Raw genomic sequence first — 17,156 nt, 5'->3', positions numbered from 1 at the left:
ACTGAATTACGGTAAGTGTGTGTGTGTGTGTGTGTGTGTGTGTGTGTGTGTGTGTGTGTAAGTGTGTGCGTGCGTGTGTGTATGTGTGTGTGTGTGTGAGACAGGGAGAAGGAGAAGAGAGAGAGAGAGAGAGAGAGAGAGAGAGAGAGAGAGAGAGAGACAGTGTGTATGTGTGTACGTGTGCGTAATAGTGTGGCACTGGGGAAGAAAAGAGGCGAAAAACAGAGGAAGAGAGAGGCTGAAAAATACACCATGCCAGTAATTTGTTATCTTTTTTGCTCCATTTTTCTGTGTGGACAGCCCGAGGTGGTGTAAATGTTGTTGTAAATATTACGTGCTTCTGCGGCACGGAAGATTAATTACAATTACGATTAAGTGCTCAGCGTCTCCGTGAGAAAACTTTTCTTATTGCCAAGGCGAGCGAAGACGAGGCTGCCTTACATCAATTAATTTAATAGCTCTGTTCTAGTCTGAAGTGCTCTGCATTGTGCGGTAATTCATTTGCTGGTTATAAAGGTACGAGTAATTAACCGAACCTTTTAACTACGATTGGGTCGGAATCGTCTATGCGGAGCTCTGCACAGATACTTTATCGGAAATTGACGCACGGCCAGATTCTAGTGACCTGTGCGCCATGCGGTAAAAGCATCTTTTCCATAAAACACATTACGTAAACTGCAGTGCTGAAACTTCGTCAGTCTCTCCGTTTGCCTCGTAACCGTGTTGGTAATCATATCCGCTTCGCAGTGTGCGAAATTACTTCAACAACGTAATATAATTACCAGCAGTCGAAAAAACATAACGAAATTTTGAAGTTCCATGGAGTAAAATTCAACAGCCCTCATATATGCTGTCTAAACTTATCTGTTTTATTGCAGCGTTGGATGTATGGGGTCACATTAATAAGAATATAATGACAGTACTTTTAAATTTAGTACTGAGACTCACTAGCCTCTAAACTAGTTATGCCTACTGTGGTGTGCTGGCTGTCAAAATGGGTACAAATTCCAGAACCTCAGATTTTAAATTCATAAACGCTCTTCCAAATGTACATGTATGTGTTTTTCCTGTATTTTCGTGAACAACGCCACGGGCAACTTACTCCCCACCCTGTCACCCTTATATGAGCATGTATACGGTCTACATACAATGATCTCGAGACAAACGGATTATTAATTTTCCAGCGTTCCTAATTATATACTTTTTGCTTGCATGACGCTGTTTAATCATAAAATGAGCTGTAAATTATATTGTTTTGGTGCGTATGGCCTATTTTCGTACGGGTTTTCCTCTCACGTGCATTTGTTGTTTAGTTTGCTTGCAGCCACTAGGCTCCAAAATATATTTCTAATTATAGTTTTGCTGTAACATTATGATTCCATGCGCTGCTTCGTTAGATGGAAAATTTGTAATATTTTGATGTATTATTGAGACACAGAAAACTAGGTGCTTCTCCGACAACTGGAATACACTTGACATACAAAACTTTAATCCTCTGTTCATGTGATGCCAGGCCTTCACAGTTCTAATAATGGTAGTTAAATGACCTTAGTATCATCTGGGAAAGTCAAAGTGGTGAACATTCGCATAGCATGAAAATCGGAATGAGGAAGGAAAATTGTATCTTGTCGAGGTTTGTTATTCGAAGTACAAATGAAACGCTTATAATGGGATCAATTACGACAAGTGTGTTAGCATGGGTGCGACGGCCTTATTTACCGTTAGACATGCTATTTCTTAACATCTTGCTAACGATAAATTGGTTTACATTGCTGGTTAATCTCGCGTCGTGTAATTAACTTCCATGGCGTGATTTCTGGGCCCAGAAACGGTCATGTAATAAATGCCATGTCATTACAAATGACTTAGTTATCATTTCGCAATCCTGATGCTTAAGGCGTGATGTTTGTCGCAAGGACAAGTTACTACAGGTAGCAGATTCGAAGGTAACAGATCACCCATGTATACAAGCCCTTAAAATGGATTATCTAAGGTCTGGTTCGGTTGGAAATCGGAGCGGTTTTCATTACGTCACAAGAAAATCTAACCAGATCCTATAAATAGACGTTTCTCCATTCCACCAACCACATTATGTGAATGTCTTTGACATCAGGGTAATCATGTAGCTGATGACCACAAACGTGCAGATTGGGCGACTCAGGAAAGACTTCTGGAGGAACTTTAGGGATGTATTTTTGAATGCGTTTAGGTGCTGTCCCGATGATTCATACTGGTGCTATGCCTGTTAATAGGTTTAACCCTGGGCTTTGCTGTTAATTTGTCACTCTTTAACTGCCCAGAGGATTCGCCGCGTAGAGGGGGGAGGAGGAGCTTAGTGTTTAACGTCCCGCCGAGGTCATTAGAGTCGGAGCACAAGCTCGGAATGGGGAAGGAAAGCGCCCGCTTTCTTTCGGAGGAACCATCCCGGCAGTTGCCTTAAGCGATTTAGGGAAATCACCGAGAACCTAAATCAGGATGACCGGACGCAGGCTTGAACCGTCGTCCTTCCGAGTGCGAGACCAGTGTCCTAACCATTGTGTCACCTCGATCGGTCGCAGCTTCGATTCTCAAAGGACTAAGAAACCATCTTTATTTACATTGAGTGACTTCTCATTTGCCAAATTTTACGACATAGAAAGGAGCCTGCGACCACTGGAGACAGTACCATTGACTAGCCAGGCACGCGTGACGTATTAACACACACTGATTCCACCTGATAATGGAGGTTTATATCTTAGAAACGCATTATGAAAATAAATAACCAGTAACTGTTAACAGTAAACTTGTTATTTGATCCGATACTTATTGTTTGTTATGCGCATCTACACTCAATAGGCAAAGAGACTGGTACATTTGCCTAATATCGTGTAAGGCCTTACGAGTATGCCGAAGTTCCGCAACAAGACGTGGCATGGACTCTACTAATGTATGAAGTAGTGATGGAGGGAACTGACACACTGAATCATATGTAAGTCTGCAGGCTTTCGTGGCCGTTATCACTGAAGTTAAAATCCTCTGGGTTATTTGACAGCGTCATGTTTCTTCTAAAATTTTAGAAGAAACATGACGCGGCCTAATAACCCAGAAGATTTTAACTTCACTATGAATCTTGCAGCGCTGTCCATAAAACCGTAAGAGTACGAAGGGGTGGAGATCTCTTGTGAACAGCATGTTGCGAAGCATCCCAGATATACTCAATAATTTTCATATCTGGGGAGTTTGTTTAATCTCAGGAAAGTGTTCCTGGACCAACTCTGTAGCAATTATTGGCGTGTGAGGTGTCGCATTGTGCTGTTGGAATTTCCTAAGTCTGTTGGATTGCACAATGGACATGAATGGATGCAGGTGGTCAGACAGGATGCTTAGATACGTGTCACCTGTCAGAGTTGTACCTTGGACGTATCAGGGGGCCCCTATCTCTCCAACTGCACACGCCCCACATCATTACAGAGCCTCAGTAGTCGTTGGTCCCGTTCTTGCAGGATATCTTTCCAGCCGCAGCGATGACCGAGGTTTGATGTTTTACCGGATTCCTGATATTCACGGTACACTCGTGAAATGGTCGTACCGGAAAATCCACACTTCATCGCTACCTCGGAGATGCTGTGTCCCATTAATTGTGCTTTGACTATAACAACACGTTCAAATTCACTTAAATCTTGATAACTTCCCATTGTTCTAACCGTTCTAACAACTGGGTCACACACTTCTTGTCTTAAATAGGGGTAGCCGACCGCAGTGCCGAATTCTGCCTGTTTGTATTTGAATACGCATTCCTATACTAGTTTCTTTGGCGCTTCACTGTCTTAGCTTCAGTAGTTCAGCGCATAGCTAGTGGAATTTAATAACTTCTTCTGTTGTCATATGAATCATGGTTACTTTGTCCATTTACAGCCTGTTTTCATCATTATTCCACATTTGCACTCTAAGCGTAAAATTCTGTGGTAAATTAAATGCAACGCTGTTTATTAACGTTTGCTCCTTTCGTTTGATCCGAGTCTAGGTACGTAGTCTATAGAATGCACGTGTAGCCAGCCTAGACCGCACAGTTTATACCATTCATTACCCTAACCAAATAGAAAATTAATGAAGCAGTGAAGGAGATCAGACAGAATATCAGCGAGGCATTGGAATGAGACTGCACGTTGAATTTGTACATGCTGTGATGCTGCATGTCACACATGTACCATTCTCTGGATAGCAACAGCTATATGGTGATCATATTTACCTCCAACATGTACCCCGTAATTCAGTTTTCATTTCCGACTGACTGCATAAAGTGAGGTGCAATGTCAATGGGGCGCAATGAATATTAACGAAGGATCAATTCGTATTTTGAAAGAGAGCCTGGAAATAAAAGCTGTCTCACATTTAAACGATGAATGACAATGTAAGCTTTTAGTCACCAGACTTATATTAGAACTGCGACAAGTTTTCCTGTTTTAACACAGTGCACAAGAAAAGACACAAAGCTGAAAGAACCTAGAGCGCATTGAATTAAACTATTCATCTATTTCAGGTACGAGTCTTTTATTCGAAGGACCTTGTTTCCAATGATTATTTATGTAATAACATCTAAAGCCAGGTTGAAGATTTTCGTAAAGTGACATCAATAACAATATCATTATTAAGACTATAAATTAGTGAGGGGTGTGATGGATAATTGCCTCAGTGTTAGGTGCCTTAAAGATTATGCCGCTTCCGTCCCTTCTGCAGTGTTTGTCATTTACTAAACACTATTCAATACCCAGAAATCAGCAATTTTGATTACGCTTGCCATTTACTACCTAAATATGTCTTCAGAAGCAGAAAAGTGGCTAATCATGTAAGTTAAGTTTAGTAAAACATTTACTGCCCTAAGTTTTCAGTGTCCGAGGAAATAAGTCAACATATGTCACAGTCTCGCCAAGTATGAAGCTGCTTGGTCAGCATTCTCCAATTACGTCAGTAAAGTAATAACTAACATTCACCATCTAAGATACCTCATTGTTTTATTCATGGAAATTTAACGTACTCAAACTCTTTTCCGATTGCTAGATATACACAATTCCGTGTAGGAGAGTTGGGCAATATGTAACTAGTAATTTCACGGAACAAAAGAATGGTTCAAATGTCTCTCAGCACTATGGGACAACATCTGAGGTTATCAGTCCCCTAGAACTTAGAACTACTTAAATCTAACTGACCTATGCACATCACACACACCCATGCCCGAGGCAGGATTCGAACCTGCGACCGTAGCAGTCACGCGGTTCCGGACTGAAGTGCCTAGAACCGCACGGCCACCACGGCCGGCCTTCACGGAACATTTGCACGATATTATTAATACTGTTTATTTCATGGGCACTGATTTAATCGTATGTGCTGGATACAGTGATCGGAAGTAAATATGTCACTTGAGTGTCTCAAATCACACATATTAATAAAAATGAATAGCACCGAAAAAAATTACGCTACAGAGTTACATACTCAAATTTCATGTGGAAAGGAATGCAATACTTCTCTGTCTGCAGTGTTATATGTTACTGTAAATAATCATTAAAAATCAAACTGCTTACAAGGATTCAAATGACAGATGTGTCTAAAGTGTAGATTCACAGAAGCTCCATTTGATCATTTGCACTTTTTCCGACTTACTCGTTATCAATGGAGAATGAGAGTGCAGAAGCCATGACCTCCAGTTATTATTCATTTACTAAAGAAAAGTGTACCATTTGTTAGAAATAAAGGGAAAGTTCACCCGATTTAAGTTATTTCATCACTTTTGAAATAATGTGCACAGACGTGATTTAGTCCGCCATTTCACTAATTTATGTATAAATTTCTTAAGTTCTTGAAAGTGGCAGTGTGGTGACTCCAGAGAGTTTTGTACCGTATCTTTCATGTCCTGAAGTATTTTCTGTGTTGTAATTATTTTTGCTGCCTAGAACAGAAAAAAACGAAAGAGGGGCAGATACAGAGGCAAGGGTAACGTGAATCAGTTCCCACAGTAGTTATAACTAAAAACTGCCAGATACTCAACTATGGGTGAATGAGAACCATTTCTTTTTTTCTTTCACAGCATGTCCATGGTCTTACCACATGATGGCGATCATGGTGCTTAAATGTGGTAGCATGTACAACATAGTCATTGTAGACTACCCACTCTGTGGCTGAAATCCCACCAATGCTATTTCCACTTTATTTCAAATATAATTTCTTATTTAATCGTGGTTTTTACGTAGTCTTTCCTTGGACTGATTGTCACTTAATCTCTAGATCTTCATAGTTTTTGATAAAATCGTACTTATGTTCATGAAAACGTGATGTTGTTAAATTTGTCAAACGACGAATAAGCATTTTCGATTGCTAGCACTCCGAGGTAATTGCTGCTTCCTCATGGACGACAGTTGATAAACTGCTTGAAAACGTTTTTAGCAGATTTATTTAGTATATCCAGTATCTACGTTAACTAGAAATCGAAACATGTAATAACCCATCTGGACTTACTACATATGCGTAAGTGATATCAGAACTGTTTACTTGACACAGAAAACCTCAGTTACTACTGTCATTCACATTCAAAATTCCTAATAGCAATGCAGTTTTATAGTGTGTTATAAAAAGGACAGTTGCATCAGCGTGACTACCAACTATGTTCTACTTCAACGTGCAGTAACTACTCGCGCAGTACTATCAGCGAATGGTATATAACGCGTGTCGAGGAGATGGAGAAGAAAGTGTAGTGCTTGTCGTATTGCGGAAACAGAGCGATTTATCTGACGTCCAAAAGAGGATGACCATTGGCTTTCGGGCCGATGGTTAAAGCGTTTCCGAAACAGTTAAATATGAAAAGGGTCCACGTGCTGCTGTGGTTATGGTCACCATGCCCGAGGTGAAATGGCGCTATCCAAAACTGGCTCTAGGCGCTACAGTTTGAAACCGCGCGATCGCTATGGTCGCAGCTTCGAATCCTGCCTCGGGCATGGATGTGTGTGATGTCCTTAGGTTAGTGAGGTTTAAGTAGTTCTAAGTCTAGGGGACTGATGACCTCAGAAGTTAAGTCCCATAGTGCTCAGAGCCATTTGAACCAAAACGTGCGCTGAGGCAACTGTGGTTCGCCACGGACCATAGATAACAGAGGTGATCGACAACTGCGGAAATGTCCACAGACGATCAGGTGTGAAACCGTTGAGCAACCGGCCATCCAGATGAACCCATGGGCTACCAACCGTCTCCCCTCACCATCGTTCAGCTGACATTGCGTATGGGCCTCAGCAGCATGCACCGGTTTCATGCGTCCTACTGTTGATCGACGGCGAAGGCTGGAATTCGCACAGCAGTGCTACAACGACGTCCACTGAGTGCCGACTTACGGCCTTTTCAGACCATCACATTTTGTGTTTCATCGGATTGATGAGCATTGGCGAGTGCACCATGAAACGTCTAAAAGCGAACACCCTGTAACTGTCATCAAAAGAATCTAGGTCGTAGGAGGCAGCGTTATTGACTGGAAGGTGTTCGTGGTTTTTCCTGGGTGATATCATTTCGGAGGGCAGAATGGACCAAGACCAGTACGCGTCTATCCTTGGGCACCATGTCCACTCCTATTTGCTGCTTCCCCCCTCTCCCTCGCCCCCTCTCCCTCGCCCCCTCTCCCTAGCCCCTTCCCCCTCCCCCCTCCCCCTCTCCCCTCCCCCACCTATTCCCCTCCCCACCCCTCCCCACCCACGCCTCCCAGCTCAGTGCCATCTACCAGCAGAACATTGCAAAATGTCACACAGCTCGAGTGTGTGTGAGTGGTTTACAGAGCACCAGGATGAGTCTAACGTACTCCTGTGCCTGTCAAACTCCCGAGAACTAAACACAATAAAAAATCTGTGGTACCACCTCTATCTGACTGTTTACAACATGCATCGTCAACTGAGAAACGTAGTGCAGCTGCTCACAGTACTGAAGTTGACAAGACTCCACCTCCTGAAACGCAGTGACACATTCCTGCACGTCTCGCAGTGTCCGCACTGAGTAAGCTGATTATTCAGGCTTTCGACAGGTTGTCACATTAATGTGACCTGGCATTCTACATTAAGAATGCGAATCGACGTCAGCCTTTTAAGTATTACTTTATGGCAATCATTATTTATTTCCTCAGAAACCGGTTAATAGTTTTTGTGCCCACCATTAGGCGACAACTGAACGTCTAAACCATAGATGAAATCACTTGCGATCTACAGTGATATCAGTGATGCAGATGTTGAATTCTTGATCATCATAATTTTATATTTTTGATAATTGCTAGGGAAAATATTAAATTTATTAACAATTAATTGCTTTTACTGTTGGAATCTTGTTCTCTCTTGCGTAGATAAAAAAAAAGTTAGCTTAATAAACGTAAAGAAAATTAGTTTTTATAGCTGGAACAATATTCCGTTATTGGATTATGAAATGCAACTAGGTAGCTCTCTACTTTATTGAGCTGTATGTAGAACATTCAATAACAGTCCTATTCCTCGGTGACGGCTTTGCGAGTTCTCAGTCATTTTCAGTTTGTTACATCGTTCCTCTCTTCAGCCCTCTCCCTCCTTCCTGTAGTACTTAGTATTATGTAAGTCGCACTGCAGAAAGGTAAACGGTGATGTACTTGACATTCACGTCAACTGCAAATTTATCCTTTCCCCACCCAAAAAAAAATGCGTATGTAAGGAAATTAATTATCCTTGGTGCCTTAGGGCGTGTTATTGTTTTATTCAAATGGTACTATAAAACTCTATTCTGCCTCATTAGTTATTCACTCTACCGAGTTTACCCCGTTCTTCTGTACCCCCACATTTCAAGAGTTTCTTAATGATTCGCCCTGTACAAACCTAAAGCCGAGAGAGGAGTAGTAATGCATCCAATGCGTGTATCAGAATAGTAGCTCCTGATACTACTCGATGCATTTGCTGTATTTGTGGCCGTATGTACGTGGTGTCCATATATATATATATATATATATATATATATATATATATATATATATATATATATATATATATATATATAGGTGAAAGTTAAACAGAAAGTGAATCGCAATTAGTAGTGAAAACTGACAGTGGTGAACTACATACAACATAAGCAAAAAAGATCCAGCCCAGTAAATAGCGATCCATGAACGAGCTGCCGCTGAATTCAGTTCTTATACGAGTAATATTCCCCCAGTTGCTGCAAAGGCAAGCAGAACTTTCCGATTAATTGCGCATCTAATTCCGCTCAAATTTGATATAAACCAATACGCTGTTCATGTGTCACCAAATGAGAAACGTTTCTTAGTATACGTTACTTACGAGTACTTAATGGTCGTCCAAGAAAACGTGATCGGCGTTGCCTTACCACACTACTTCGTATTTGATGTGGCTTTGGCGACGTGTCTATCACTTTATACTATACTTCCTCACCTTGTACTTAAGGCCGAATTTCGCGTGAAAGGCCAATCTTCCACATTAACTTCCCAGTCATATAGCGTCTCCCCACCAATTTAACACCCTACCTATTTACTTCTGCTCCGTGTGTGTGCACTACTGTTGCCCCCCTTTGCATGTGGTGATCGCTCCTGCAATACCCAGCACCGTGGCGGTCGGATGGCAACACTCGACGTCGGTTTCATCCTGTTGCTCTATATTGCACTTTTGCATCTGTATAGAATGTGTGATTCATAGTTCCCCAATCGACACTGTTCTCTGATGTTTCTTATATTTTTCACCGCAATCCGCCCTATCTCAAATAGAATTTTAGCTTAGGTACTGGTCGTATGTAATTTATGCAAAAAGCAAGGAACAATCAATACCTTCACGCAACAACCGTGTTTCTGTTACTGATGCAAATGCCACTAAAGCAGAGTTACTAAACTCAGTTTTCGTTCACCAAAGAGTTGTAAGTACATATTCCGTCATTCGAATCAAAATCAACTGCCAGCACGAATACGTTAGATGTAGATATCTTCGGTGTACCGAAGCAGCTTAAATTACATAATCCAGATTATATACCAGACAGATTCCTGTCAGTTTCGTCAGTACCTAAAGACTGAAAGCAGCACAAGTAACACAAATTCCGAGGAAAGGAGATACGAGCAATCCGCTGAACTATAGCCCCGTGCTGCTTATTCAAAGGATTTTGTAACATTTACTGTGTACGATCATTATGAACTACCTCAAAGAAAATGAATTACTGACAAACAGCCGACAAGGATTAAAGATATACCTTCCTTGCAAAACAGAATACCATTTTCCCTCCGATTTTTTCTAATGGCTGTAATTTTTCAAATATTTGGTGTAGAAATTGCATTTATCCTGCCAACTGTAATTATTTTAGAAACATCAGACATTATAACCTGTAAAGTATCAATAACAGCTCTTTATTCTCACGAAGTGCTGTCGAGTAGTGCCGCTCTGGGATATCAAATTGGTCCCACATTTTCAGAATTCCACACGGCTCTTCACACCGTGCCTCACGAGAGACTTCAAATCAAATTGCGTGAGTATGAAGTATCATCTCAGAGGCGCGGTTGGTTTCGTGATTTCCTGTCATAAGGGTCTCAGTTTGTAGTAACTGAAAAAGTCATCGAGGAAGTGTTATAGGCCATCAGCTGTTGCTGATCTTTACAAACAATTTGATGGTTTTGTAAAATCATCAGATGATCAAAAAATTGCAAAATGATTTAGACAAGATATCTCTAAGGTGCAAAACGTTGCAATTGATTCTAAATCATGCAAAATGCGAAATCATCCACTATAGTACTAAAATAAATTCGCTGGAGTTCGGTTATACGACAAATCACACAAATCTAAGGCTGTAAAACCAACTAAATACTTAGGGACTACAATTACAAATAACCAAAATTAGAATGATACACAGATTATTTTGTAGGGAAAAAATTGTACATTCTGATTTATTGCTAGAACACTTACAAAATGCAGTAGGCCTACTAAAGAGATTGCTTACAACGTTCTTGTTCATATTCTCCTGAAGTATTGCTGTAATGTGTGGAATCCGGATTGGATAGGACCGACCGAGGACATAGAGATAGTTTAAAGAAGGAAAGCTCGTTTTGTATAATTACAAGATTGGGGAAAGAGTACCACGAATATGATACGCGAATTTCGATGGCAATCCTTGAAACAACCGAGATTTATCATGCGGCAGGAGCTTCTCATAAGATTTCAGACATCATCTTTGTCTTCAGAGTGTGAATATATTTTGTTGACGCCCATCTACTTACGGAGAACTGATCATCATCATAAAATAAGAGAAATCAGAGTTCACATGGAAAGACTTAAGAGATCGGTTATCCCACGCGCTTTTCTAGAGTACAATCGTAGAGAAAAAGCCCAAAGGTGGTTTGATGAACCCTTTGCCAGGGATTTAATTGCGATTTGCGGAGTAATCGTGCAGATGGAGAAGATAGCTCTGATTAATATCCATTGCCTTATGTTTACAAGAATTGTGAAACTTTTCCTTAGGTTAATCACTTGCCTGCACCTGATGATGGGCATATGTTTGCTCTAAACAGGTCGTGATCCGGAGAAATGAAAGTGAAACTATTTTATCTCCATATTTACCACGTGCATATTCTTATCTTGTGTGTGTTGTCCAGAGTTGCAGGTGCACTACTTTATTTTGTGTTTGAGAGAATACCGAGAATTGAGAAACAAAAGCTTTACATGATGTTCGTTTGTTATTACTAGCCTCCTGCACACACTTTATGTTGTACAGTATAGTATGTCCACCACCAGTGTTGCCACCCACTATTACTCACAGCGTCACATGACACGATCAACAGAACCACGACAAGTCTCTGACAACACTCTGCTAGTAAGTACAATGTTAACCCAGAACGTTTAAGGTACCCAGTTATATGAGTATCCAGGTAAGGTAATATTTTTTGTAAGAGCTGTATTTGTTACCATAAATTTGTCGTTATCGCCTTGCATAAACTGATTAGGTACTTGCCGGTTCTTTCCTCAGAAAATTTATAGCCAGAGTCTCCTAGGTCGGGCATGTCAGTTCTTTCGAATTGCTTCCTGGAAACTCTTCCACTTCGCATTCTGTTCGTTTATTGTTTCCTCGTATCTTTGTATTGAGTTATTTCGTCATAAATACCCGATACATTCAAATAATTATCAACGTTCTCATTTCGAATGAAGTATCTTGTTGTGCGGAGATTTGGTTAGAAATGGAAGCGTTCCTAATAGGATGAATATATACGGTAGAGCGTCGATTATCCGAAGTAATTGGGGTACATGGGTGTTCGGAAAACTGGTTTGTTCGGATAATCGAACTGTACATGTTTATTTGCAAAAAAGAAGTACTGTACAGTAAATTTATTCATAAAAACAGGCATCTCTTTTAGTATTAAAAAGTAACGTACAAAGGCAACTTCAGTAGGAATATATAGTATGTGGCACAGTTTATTAAACAAAAATATATTCATATTACATACCTCAGAAGCTGTTGGTATACTTTCTTCTTCACTTTCTGGAGCACTGATTGATGAGATGCTGGCGGCGTCATCTTCATCAGTGACGACGTTTACAATTTCGCTGCCCTGCATGATTTGGTGTCCTGGATCTGCATCATCGATATTCATCCATTCATGAACGTCTACTTCATCACATTCGTGGCAATCTATTTCGTTTAGCATACCGAGAATTTCGGACATATCATTCTGTTCGTCATTTTCAATCATACCTTGTGAATTTTCTTCTGTGTCCAAAATTTTATTCCAGGCTTTCTTCAAATTCTCTTCCTTTACACTATTGCATGCTGCGCTGATCATGCAGGACGCGTCTTTCAAGTCAATATTCTTATGATTTCTTAAGAGACTTTCTTCTCCATCCTCTTCTCTTTCTAACAATAACTTAGGCAACAATTCTTTCCTGTAATATCGTTTGAAAGTCTCAATAACCCCTTGATCCATGGGCTGTAGTAAGGAGGTTACGTTAGGCGGAAGAAATATTACCTTTTATGAACTCGTCAGAAGGTGACTGTTCGCACCGTGAGAAGCTCTTCTTGGTGGCGCGCAATCCAAACTGCGCGGAGCGGCACGCCTCAACTCTAAGCTGGTGCAACTGTTGCTGTCAACAGCTTTCATACTGCTGCTACATCTACTGCCAGTGCCAAGCCGACAGAAGTGTGCTGATTGTTGAAACACAGCGACTGGCGGCTTGGCCGGCTAGCAACTCCTTGTGAAGGCCCCATTAGAAACAATGTTCCGCCAGCGGTAGCCCAGTGCGGCGACTACTGTGGGAAACTTGGTTTGGGATGAGGGGGATGATGGACGGTAGAGTGGGCGAGTAACACGTGCGAGCGAGCACACAGTTCGGTTAAGCGGTCGTTCGGTTGACCGACGTTCGGATAATCGACGCTCTACTGTGCATCTTTCCATGACGAAACAACTGAATAACACAATTGAGACAGAACTCGGAGGTTAACGAGGAACTCAGTTAGATAGCCGAGGGTAATGTATTTGGAGATGGTATAGAAGTAATACGAGAAACTAAATATAAATTACGATAGCAAATAAATTGGATTTTCCATGAAACTTTTACGAGACGAAGCGGCCGTCTGATGCACTTTAATGAGTTTCAGATGTCTTGGTCGCCCATAGTAGCTATTTCCGTGAGAGGTATCTCGGATTCCTAGGAAAAATTTTTAATATGTATATACAGCTACAGCTACGTGGTTACTCTGCAAATCACACTTAAGTGCCTGGCTGAGGTTTCATCGAACTATCTTCACAATAATTTTCCATTATCCACTCTTGAAAAGCGCACGGAAAGAACAACACATATACCTTTCGGTGCGAGCTCCGATTTCCCTTATTTTATTATGATTATCGGTTCTCCCTGTCTAGGTCTGCATCAACAAAATATTTTCCCATTCGGAGGAGAAAGTAGATGACTGAAATTTTGTGAGAATTTCCCGTCTTTTTTTTTTTTTTTTTTTAATGATTTCCTCCAAAATCCTGTATCATATCAGTGACAACCTCCCTCCTCTATTTCTAGATAAGACAAAATGTACTCACCTTTTTTGAATTTTCTCGGTGTACTGCGTTACTTCTATGTGGTAAGGATATCAGACGGCGCAGCAGTACCTCAAAAGAGGACGGACAGGTGTAGTACAGGCAGTCTCTTTAGTTGATCTGTTGCATCTTCTAAGTGTTCTGCAATAAAACTCAATCTTCGGTTCTCCTTATCCACAACATTTTCTACGTCTTATTTCCAATTTAAGTTGTTCATGATTACAATTCAAAGTTATTCACTTGAATTTACGGCTTCTGACTTGATTTATTTATTGTGGAACTGAAGTTCAGCGGATTCTTTTTAGCACTCATATGGATGACCTCACACTTTCCGTTATTTATGGTCAACTGTGAATTTTAGGACCATACAGATATCTTATCTAAATCGTTTTTGCGAATTGGGTTTGACCTTCTGAAGACATTTTTAGACGATAAACGAGAGCATCATCTGCAAACAACCTAAGATGGCTGCTCAGATTGTTTCCTAAATCGCTTATAAATATTAGGAACAGCAGAGATCATATAACACTACCTTGGGGAGCGCCAGAAATTACTTCTGTTTCACTTGACGACTTTCCGTCGATTACTACGAACTGTGACCTTCCTGACAGGAAATCACGAATCCAGTTGCATTTAACGGAGAAGATATTCCATCAGCGCGCAGTTTGATTACGAGAAATTTGTGAAGTAAGATCTTAAAAGCATTCTGGAAATGTAAAAGTACGGAATCAAATTGAAATCCATAGTCGATGCCACTCAACACTTCATGTGTACAACGAGCTAGTTGTGTTTTCTAAACCCGTGATGACTGTGAGTCAATAGCCCGTTTTCTTCGAGGTAATTCACAATGTTCGAACACAATAAATATTCTAGAATCCTGCTTAATATGGACTTTAATGATATAAACCTGTAATTTAGTAGATTAACCATACTGACTTCCTTGAATATTGCTGTGACCTGTGCTACTTTCCGTCTTTGGGTTAGCATCTCATGTCCAACGAGTATTTGTATGTGTTAAATATGGAGGTATTGCAGCATAATATTCTGAAATAAACGTAACCGGAGTACAATCTGGACCGCAAGACTTTCTTTTATTAAGTGATGTAAGTAGCTTAACTGCTCCGAGGATATGTACGGTACGTCTGAGTTACTCACGTTGCAGCTGTTCTTGATTCGTATTCTGAAATACTTATAATTTAGTCTTCTTTGATGAAAGAATTCCCGAACGTTGTGTTTAGTAGCTTTGCTTTAGTAACACTGTCATCGATAGTATCCCCATTCGTATCGAGGAGAGAAGGCACTGATTATGTCTTGCTGAAAGAATATTTTACACACGACCAGTATCCCTTTGAATTTTCTGCCAGATTTCGAGACCAGGTTCCATTGTGGAAACTGTTATAAGCACCTCGCACTTAAGTTCGCCGTAAATTTCGAGCTGCTGTAAAATATCGCCTGACGATTTTGGATTAGTTTAAGTTTGGCATGCTTTCTTCGTTGTTTCTGCAACACTGTTCGGACCCGTTTTGTGTACAGTGAGGCATCAGCTCCGTTGTTTGTTAGTGTATTTAGTATAAACCTTTCAGTTCCAGTCAATACTATTCCTTTGAATTCAAGCCATATCTAGTCTGCAATTACATTTTCGATTTGGACGCAGTAGATTTCGTCCCTAAAAAAGGTGTGAAGCGAATTTTTATCTGCTTTTTCGAGTAGAAATATTTCCCCTTTATCTTTGGTGGATTTGGGAGTTAAGATATTCAGTCTCATTATGACTACCCAGTGTTCACTAATCCCTGTATCCGTTTTGGAGCTCGTTTCTTGTTCAACTTTATTTAGTATATCCTTCCTGAACACCGTTAGGTCCTTCGCAAAAATTTCAGTTGAACTTATGTCTTGCCTTAGCCAGCTTTCAGTGTGTTTAACGGCTTCAGTGCTTTCTATTAGCGCTTGAAGTTCTCGTACTTTCCGAACACAGCTACAATTTACAACTGCTGTACCGATGATTCCTAGATCTTCATTCTTTCTATGTTGGACATGCACACTTTGAGACTGAAATCCTTTTCGTGTTTCCCTGGGACCGTCTAATCTAAGAAACGACCCAGTCTACGCTCCACAGCCTCCGCCACCCATTTAGACTCCTGCGTGTATATTTAGCAGAACCTGGAACCACACCACGCTCTGGCGCAAGTTGTGGAATCTGCAGGCGGCATGGTAGCGGAACCGTCTGAGCCTCCGATTCAGACCCTCCACACAGCACTGCACCACAATCGGTCCTTTCATCCACGCTGCAAATGGTGAGCTCTCGTTTCATCTCACAAGCAAGAAGCAGTCCTTACCATTCCAGATAGCTGCTTGAAACCAGGACGGTCCATAGCAGTGATGCCCATTCACTGCAGCCTCGAGCTGTGTAACCGAAGCCAACACAGCCTGGAGCAGACAGCAAAGCGTCACAAACTCAGCTTTTATCTGCACACAGCAATCACAGTCCCTGTTCATATTGAAAACTGGAGAAAACTACATTACACATAGAAACGACTATCCACATGCTCTGCAGAACTCTACTGTAGACACAGATGGAAAAGCAAAGAGTGTGACTAGTAAATTAGATAAACACGTAGCAGTCCTAAAACTAAACTACTAAAGCACATACATGAGACTAAATAATTTGCTTCCACTTCAGATCTCGCAAAATGTCGGAAAATTGGTTACTTTCCCGTTTGTGGCGTTGCTCCTACGGCTGCTGCTGCCCATGTGACCAGATTGCTGCCTATGATGACCACTAGCCTCCTAAACAAACGACTATCGACACACTTCACAAAACTCTGTTATATAAGCTGACAAAGACACAATATCTATGCCAAGTAAATTAGATTAACGTGCAGAATTAGAAAACACTAAACTACAGGAGCACACAGGGGGGACTACATAATTCGTTCTTTGTTAGGAGCTTGTAAAATGTCACTAAGCTAGTTACTTTCAGACACAAAAGAAAATCCAAGAACTGTGTCTAGCAAATACAAAATTAACATGCAGAAATTCAAAAACTACCAAAGCACACGGATGAGATTAAAGTAATGTGAAATATGGAAACAAGTTATATAAGGTTACACAATAGCCAAAGTAT

This window comes from Schistocerca piceifrons, chromosome 6 (assembly GCF_021461385.2).
Source record: "Schistocerca piceifrons isolate TAMUIC-IGC-003096 chromosome 6, iqSchPice1.1, whole genome shotgun sequence".
NCBI lineage: Eukaryota > Metazoa > Arthropoda > Insecta > Orthoptera > Acrididae > Schistocerca > Schistocerca piceifrons.
This window is presented reverse-complemented; position numbering follows the sequence as displayed.